A 9,285-nucleotide genomic window follows, 5' to 3' on the forward strand; every position below is an offset into this window, starting at 1 on the left:
AAAATTCAGAGGCAAGATTTTTGTTCTGATTTTTAAATAGTACACCTGAGAGCAAAAGTAAGAACTTGGTGTCTACTTTGAAAGCTTTGCTGGTTCTCTGCTGTAGGAGGAAAAGGGTCTGTTCACTCTAGTGATTTTCCTGCCAGTTTTCGGGATTAGATCACAGTCACTCTAGCTGCCAAGTTTACATCACTTTTTCTTCACTAGCTAGGTTTCTGAATGAAGTCAACTAAAAACTGCCTTGGAATTGGAATATTACTAAGATGATAAGTGGTCATGTATGGAAGAAACATGATTTTCCATTTGATTTCAGTTTAACTTTTAAAAACATTTTTTCACTATGGAAAATCTTGGGGGGCCAGCCCCGTGGCCGAGTGGTTAAGTGTGCACGCTCTACTTTGGCGGCCCAGGGCTTCACTGGTTGGGATCCTGCGCGCGGACATGGCACTGCTCATCAAGCCATGCTTAGGCGGCATCCCACATGCCACAACCAGAAGGACCTACAAGTAAAAATACACAACTTTGTACTGGGGGGCTTTGGGAGAAAAAAGAAATAAAATCTTTTAAAAAAATTAAAAAATCTTGGAGTAGAGGCAATAATAGTACAAATTGTGTTGCATCTATTACTCAACTTCAGCAACCATCAACTTCCTGCTCTCCCCTACCCCTTTTTTTGTTAGACTATTTTAAAGCAAATCTCAACCATCGTATAATTTCACCCATGAATGTTTGTAAAACAACCAGACTGTTAACATTTGACCAGCTTAATAATTCTTTTGTAGCATGAAAAACTCAGTCTTCTGTTTAGTTTTCTTCAGTGGATGCAAGAATATTTTTCTAATTTGTTTGTTTGGATCAGGATCCAAATACTCTGTATACATTGCATTTGGTAGTGTCTCTTATGTCTCAAATCTGTAACAGTTCCCTGTCTATATTGGAAAAAAAATTGAAGAATTCCCATTGACCTTTATTTGGCTGATTGTATCCTAGTAGTATTGTTTCGCATGGTTTTATCCCCCAGAGGTTCTGTAAAGTGGTATTTAGATCTAGAAACTTGATTATGTTTTGGTCTTTTTCTTTTCTTAGGCAAGATACATCATAGGGGGTGCTCTGTACTTCCTGTTAGATCTTATCAGGAGGTACGTGATGTCAGGTTGCCTCACTTTTGGTGATACTAAGCTCGACCAGTAGGTTCTGGTGATGTCAGTCTTTTCCATCCATTATAAATTTCCTCATCAGCCTTGCACCAAATGGTTTTGGTAGCCATGGATGATAAATATCTAGATTTGTGCTAATACTTCAGTCATGAAGAACAATTAGTGAGAGGACCCTAAAACCTTAAAAAGGCAAGCCGAGGGTAGAGGACCCCGGGAATTAACATGTGTGACTTCTGAAACCTGGCCAAGTAATCTTGGACTTTCTCCTCTGGGGTCTCGGTATTGCTGTACTGGGGCTTCCAAAACCCTTCTGATTTTAGCAGCAGAGGCTTGCTCATTCTTGAGGCTGTGTAGCATCATGCAAACAATATGGGCTGTGGTGTTGGAATCTCAGCTCCAAGTCAGTTGTGGGTTTAGATTTGAAACTGAGCAAGTGGCTCTCAGCTCCAGTTTTCTCATCTGTAAAGTGAAAAAAAAAAAAAAGACTCTTGATCTTGCAGGATCACTATGATGGATTTTTTTTTTTTTTAAAGATTGGCCCTGAACTAACATCTGTTGCCAATCTTCCACTTTTTTCTTCTTTTCCCCAAAGCCCCTCAGTACATAGTTGTATATTCTAGTTGTAGGTCCTTCTAGTTGAGCTATGTGGGACGCCACCTCAGTGTGGCCTGATGAGTGGTGCTAGGTCTGCACCCAGAATCCGAACTGGCAAAGCCCTGGGCCGCTGAAGCGGAGTGCATGAACTTAACCAGTTGGCCACGTGGCCGGCCCCAGTACCTGTTGTTTTAATTCAAGCTCTTCCTACATTGCCACCAGATTCTTTGCATGCCACCTGAGAGGAATGCCTCTCAGTACGTTGGGTAAGTCTGAAATGGGCCTGGTTGAACCTGTTCAGGGCCGCCTTTAATGTATGGCCACTAACTCCCGAGCCTTTGGAAGGCTGCAGATGGTAATAGGAGTGAAGCTGGTCAGCTGGGAAATGGAAGAGGTGGTGGTGTAGGGAACTGGAGAAGAACCCGTAGCCCTCCGCGGAGAACGACAGCTGCTTGGCTCTGCTGAACTGAGGAGAGATTCTCTGACGCTTTGGTGCATGGAGGGAGCTGTCTACTATTTCAAACTTTGTTTAACGCATAGTTTGTTAAACTTGAGCAGCATTTTGGAAATGAGTTTTTCCTGGGCATTTAGATCTTGTTTCCAAATTTGTTTGCAGTTTAAACTTTGGTTAGAAGTTTAATTTGGCTTTGAAAACTTGAAACAGAAACACTACAAATATAATGGTTTAAAGTTTTATTAATAACTTTAAATTTTTCTTAGACCTTTGTGATGTTCCAATCTACTTCTTCCTAAGGATTTTAATAATTCTCCAATGTTCTATTTTTATAGTTTTCTTGGGTGTTAATACTTTCATTAGACCTAAGAGAAAAAACGCCGTCTCAAATCAGGATGGGACTTTCTGGTACTTTTGGCTGGTTAACCCTAGGTTAAAACACAAGCCCAAAGGCAATTAAAACCTGAGATGCTAGAAGTAACGTTGACTCCTCTTTCTTTCTTTCTTTTTTTTTTTTTTTTATAATTTTTTGTTTTAAAATTTTATTTTTCCTTTTTCTCCCCAAAGCCCCCTGGCACATAGTCGTATATTTTTAGTTGTGGCATGTGGGATGCCGCCTCAGAGGGCTTGATGAGCGGTACCATGTCTGCACCCAGGATCCGAACCGGCGAAACCCTGGGCTGCCAAAGCGGAGCATGCAAACTTAACCACTTGGCCTTGGGGCCGGCCCCCCCGACTCCTCTTTCATAACAATTTCTCTTGGTATGATGGGTCTCTTAGCCCCTATCTTTCAAACATTTTAAATGTTTAGATTATTTTTTCCAGAAATGAAGTGTTTTTACAATATTTATATTAGGCCACAGGTGTTGATCAAGCCTTTTTTATCTTAGTATAGTTTATAAATTTTCTGGATTGTTTAGCTGATTTGGACATTTTTATTTACTTCTTCACAGGTGAAACTGGTACACATCTATATAATTAGAAGTGTCCTTAACAGAAGAACTTCATATTTATATCTTTACAACTTTTTGTGTGTGTGTGTGTGAGGAAGATTGGCCCTGAGCTAACGTCTGTTGCCAGTCTTCCTGTTTTTGCTTGAGGAAGATTGTTGCTGAGCTAACATCTGTGCCAATCTTCCTCTATTTTGTATGTGGGACACTGCCACAGTGTGGCTTGATAAGCGGTGTGCAGGTCCCCGCCTGGGATCTGAACCTGGAAGCCCCAGGCAGCCAGAGTGGAGTGGATGAACTTAACCACTGCGCCACTGGGCCAGCCCTAAACTATCTTTTGTACACTTTTAAGTTTTCTTAGCAAAATTATGATGGCCTTTTACAAATTTTTATTAATGTTTATATTGTCACATCCTTATTTTCTGCTAAGAACAGAATGTTCCAAGATCCATTCTGATTTTTTTCTTGACCTAAGACGGAATTGACCACTATATTAGTTTCCTATTGATGCTATAACTCAATCACATCCACAAGTGCTTGTGCCATGTAAGGTAACATTCCCAGCTTTTGGGGATTAGGACATGGACATCTTTGGGAGGGTATTCACCTTTCCACCTCAGTCTGGCCTCTGACCCCTTAAGATTCACACCTGTCTTGCATGCAAAACATGTTCACCTCATCTCAGCAGCACCAAACGTGTCAACCCATTACAGCTCATCAAAGTAAAATCTTATCAGCTTCAAAGTCCCAAATCTCATTATCTAAGTTGCCTAAATCAAATATCGGTGGGATCTGGGTATGATCCATCCTGGGGCAAAATTCCTCCTCATCTGTGGTTTTATAACTTGTTTTTAAGTTATCTGCTCCCCACATTAAATAGTAGGATAGGCATAGAACACCAGTAACAGACATTGCCCTTCAAAATGGGAGAAAAGGGAAGGAAAAAGGGAGTCACTGGTCTCAACCAATTTAAAAATCAGCTGGGCAAACAGTATTAGTTTTTAAGGACTGAATATCCTCTGGGCTTGAGCTGCCTCCCTAGGAGTCATCCATTCTTTCTTATGAAAGGTAGCACTTGTTTATAGCTGAGTAGGTGTGGGTTTTTTTTTGGTGAGGAAGACTGGCCCTGAGCTGACATCTGTTGCCAATCTTCCTCTTTTTGCTTGAGGAAGATTGTCACTGAGCTAATATCTGTGCCAATCTTCCTCTATTTTGTATGTGGGATGCCACCACAGCATGGCTTGATGAATGGTGTGGAGGTCTGTGCCTGGGGTCTGAACCTGCCAACTCTAGGCCACCAAAGCAGAACATGTGAACTTAACCACTACACTGCCAGGCTGGCCCTACAGCTGAGTAGTTTTATCAGCCTGTTTCTTACCTCTAGGATTTTAGGAGTTCAACAGCTTTCTTTGATTTTCTCCTCTCTCTGTCCCTTGCAGTCCAAGCTAGCAGTGTTTCTACTGGTGTAAAATTCTCAATCTTGTGAGTCTCCTGTGCATGCCATGGGAATTCACTCCATTAGACAAGAGGCTCCTCTGCAGATCTTTCCTGGATAACCCCATCTCCATTCCTAACTTCTGCTGAGATGATTGAGGTGATCCATGAGTCATACACCTAATCTCTTCAAAAAGCCCTCTGTGTGGATGAATATTCTGAACTTTTGGTCCTTCTGAGACACCAGAAAAAGGCTGTCCAACCACACCCTTGGCTTTTTATCCAGAGCACACTTCCCTTAACAGTGAATCTCCTAATTTTAGCATCTTTTGCATTGTGGATAGGCTGAGAATTTCTCAAATCAAGGTTTTTTTTTTTTTTTTTTTTTTTGAGGAAGATTAGCCCTGAGCTAACCGCTGCCAAGCCTCCTCTTTTTGCGAGGAAGACTGGCCCTGAGCTAACATCTGTGCCCATCTTCCTCTACTTTATATGTGGGATGCCTGCCACAGCATGGCTTGCCAAGCAGTGCCATGTCCACACCCGGGATCTGAACCGGCGAACCCCAGGCCACCAAAGCAGAACGTGCACACTTAACTGCTGCAACACCGGGCCATCCCTTTGATGTTACTTTTGAACAGTTCTTTCCTAGATTTCTCTCTTTGCTCTTTCATTTTACTATAAGCTTCAAAAAGAAATCAGAAATTTCCCTCAGCTAAATATCCAAGTTGGTCATATACGAGTTCTGCTTTTGACATAACTGTCAGATACAATTCAGCTAAGTTTCTACCACTGTCTGAGGATTCTCCTTTTTTCCAATTTCCAATAACATCCCTCAGTTCTTTCTGAGCCCTCACCAGCAGTGCTTTTAGTGTTCATATTTATTAATAACCTGTTTATGATTACATACTGTCTAAGACTATAGATTTCCTCCATTGTGCTCTTCTGAGTCCTCACCGGCAGAGTTAACATCCGTGTTTCTACTGACAATTGCACAAAGCATTCTGGGTGTTTTTCTGTCATCCTCATATTTCTAGCCTCTGCCCATTGCCCAAATCCAAAACCACTTTTATGTTTTTAGGTATTTCTTACAGCAGCACTCCACTCATAGATAGCAAAATCTGTATTAGTTTCACGTTGCTGCTGTAACACATTATCACAAACTTTGTGGCTTAAAACAGCACAGATTTATAATTCTGAAGGTCAGAAGTTCAAAATGGGTCTTATAGGACTAAAAGTGTCAGCCGGGCTGATTTCCTTCTGGAAGCTCTGGGGAGAATCCTTTCCTTGCTTTTTCTAGCTTGGAGAGGCTGTCTGGATTCCTTGGCTCATGGCCACATTGCTTCCAGTCACACCTCTGACTCTGACCCTGGGCTGCTTATAAGGATCTTTGTGATGACATTGGGGCCGTCAGGTAATCCAAGATAATCTTTCCCATCCTAAGATCCTTAACTTAGTCACACCTGTAAAGTCTGTTTTGCCATGTGAGGTAATATATTCACAGGTGTCAGGGATTGGGATGTGGACGTCTTTGGGGGGCCAGTTTTCTGCCTACCATACCTGCTCTCCAATGAACCCTTGTTCATTTAGTGAACAATAATTGAGGCCCTTAGATGGGTGCTAGGGGACACATATATGAATGTTGCTAGGCAAGAGTACTGCCTCTTGCTTGTTGGGCCAGACAGAGTTGGAAAAGGTCTTTTTGAATATCAGGAGGTTTTTTCTACCCAGTTAAATGTATTACATTATTCTACCTTGCTTATAACATGGACTGATCTAACACTAGGATTTTTCACCTGTGTTAATAGTTACCGTGCAGGAGTATGGGTTTACTGTTGCCCCAAATCAGGATTTTTATGTGAGATTTTCCAGTTTTTATAACATGATGTAAGTCAAAGCAGCCCCGTAGGCCAAATTCAGACTGCTGGCCAGAAGTGTACAACTGCTGTCTTATGGACTAGTGATGTGATCTAATGCTAGGTCACAACTGTGGATGGACTGAGAGATAAGACATGGGTGACTGACACTGGCATGTGAACACATGAGTCTCAAAACTACAAAAATGCTGTTCAAACTTACAGGGTGGCTAGGAAACACAATATAAGTTGGGGCTGTTGGCACACAAAGAAGGCAGGGCAGCACTATTGTCTCTGCTCCTTTACTCATTCAGCCATCAAACCTTCCATGCCAGGCGTGGGTGTGGGGATGGAGATAAAAAACAAGATAGGATTCCAGTAGGGTGAGGCCTGTAAATTTTAAATCTGGTGATTTTAAAACCGAATAGGGCTTTTACAAAGTCCTGCAAGCCCCTGAGCCTGGCCCAGCTGACTGTCCATGGGGGTTAGGTAAGGTCACATAATAGATCTGACTGTAGAGCATAGGGTTGTTTCTGAAATAATTATTGAGAACTTTACATAGATCTATTTTGAGCATTTTATATGTAGTGTCTCCTTTAGAACAACAGCTCTGTAAGGCAAATGTCCCAATTTCATGGATGAGGAAAAATGAGAAGAGAAAGATACATCCTATAAGCCAATTTCACAGCAGAGTAAAACTTAAACAGGTTGAGTAAGTCATCTAGGGCCACAGAGCTAATAAGTGGCAGAACCAGGTTATGAATCCAGGCTGTCTAAACTCTCAAATGATGAGTAGGTATAAAGAGGCAGGTTTGTTAGGTGGTAGGATGGAGGAAGGGTGCTGCGGGCAAAAAGAACAGTCTAGACAAAGCAGGATCAGTGTGAGCAGAGAAGGGACATTTAGCAGACTGTGGCAAGATAAATGGTATAATCTGGATTCTCTTAGTTTCAAGTATCAGTAAGTTTGACTTTTACAGGTTTCAACACTAAGAGGAATTTATTGGTTCATATAACTTAAGATTAAGTACTGGGCTCGAGGTAAGGCCTCATTGGGCAACTCAATGTCACCAAATACTGAGAATCATTTCCCCTTGGAGTCCAAAAGTGGCTCACATCAGCTTCTGGTATTCCATCTGTTCTGACATCCAATAGGATGTATTCCGTCCAGCATTGCAAACAAGTCCTGAGACTCACTCTGTGCCAGCTTGGGTTTAAGCGCACCAATCAGCACGCTCAGGGAGATGGGATGGATCGATTAGGTTAACCTAGCTCTCCCAGCCCACTCTGAAAGCTGGGCTTGCAGTTCCTTCCCCAGAACCGTAAGGTTCCCAAGTGGAATTCAGGTGGGGGGGGGGGGGCGCGGAGGAGGGGAATGGATGCTGGAAGGACAATCAACATAGGTAATGCCTCTTGAATCCTTTTACGTATTATATCTGCATCCTAGAGTCGGATTTAGTGGATAAAGGTATAGAAGTGTGAGAAAGTCTTGTTTGAGTGAGGAATGACCCTCCTATATTAAGATTAGATTAAGTTGTAATAAAAGACCCTCAACTGCAGCAGCTTAAACAAGATTTCTCATTTTACAGAGGTAGGTGTTTCAGAGCTGGGAGGAGATCTGGCATCCTCACAATACTTCCATTTCTGAGTTCCCAGTGCTCGTTCTCAGAGTCACCTCTAAGCAGAGAAGGGAAAAAGGCTCAGGGGAAAGCAAGTCTTTAACAGCACCACCTAAGTGGCACACATTCCTTTTATTCAATTCTCATTAGCCATTATTTAATCACAAACCGACACCTATCTACCAGAGAGGTGGGAAGATGGAGTCTAGTGGAATGGCCATATGCCAACCTAAAACTTGTAACGAGAAAACTTGTCCTTGTCATGGTTCAGACACGAGAAACTGGCATCTATTCTTCTAAGTACTTGTCTGTCCTGTCTGATCCTGAACCACATGTCAGCTGCTTCTGTCGCTGGCTTGTGCCTCCTGGCTGCAGCTAGAGTGCCCACCATTGGTTAGGTTCTCTGGTGGAGGAAGCCACCACGGCCGACGCCATGCTTGGGAAGGGAGAGCTGCTGTACCTGGCTGAATTTGCTACCGGCCCTCACCTCAATTCCACACCATAGCTCACTCCTTTGCTGACACCCCATGGGAGGAGCCAGCCACCAGAACCATTCCTATCAGTGGCCTCTACCCGGTCTTCCTGGTCCTTGCCTAAGGATCTTCTGACCAGCAATGTCCCCATGACACACTGACCACATCTCTCTGGGCAATGACTCACATACCACCTTTCTAACCATCCTCCTCCAAATAAGTGCCCTTTTTTCTCCGGGACCCTAAATTTCTTATTTTAAAAGAGGATGGAGGGGCCAGCCCTGTGGTCCAGTGGTTAAGTTTGCACGCTCTGCTTCTGCGGCCCAGGGTTTCGCTGGTTGGGATCCTGGGCGCCGACATGCCACCGCTCATCAGGCCACGCTGAGGTGGCATCCCACACGCCAAAACTAGAAGGACTCACAACAAAAATAAACAACTGTATCCTGGGGGGCTTTGGGGAGAAAAAGGAAAAATAAAATCTTTTTTTAAGAAAAGAGGGTGGAGCCAGCCCTGATGGCCTAGGGGTTATTAACGTTCGCTGCGCTGCGTGGAACCACACTACCCATCTGTCAGAGGCAATGCTCTGCAGAGGCTGACACACAAGAAGCAGAAGAACTTACAACTATACACAACTATGTACTGGGACCTTGTCAGGGGGAACGGAAGAAGAAAAAAGGAGGAAGACTGGCAACAGATGTTAGCTTAGGGCGAATCTTCCCCTTAAAAAAACCCCAAAAACCTGATGATTGTGCAG

The sequence above is a fragment of the Equus caballus genome, chromosome 16 (assembly GCF_041296265.1).
Source record: "Equus caballus isolate H_3958 breed thoroughbred chromosome 16, TB-T2T, whole genome shotgun sequence".
NCBI classification, from domain to species: domain Eukaryota; kingdom Metazoa; phylum Chordata; class Mammalia; order Perissodactyla; family Equidae; genus Equus; species Equus caballus.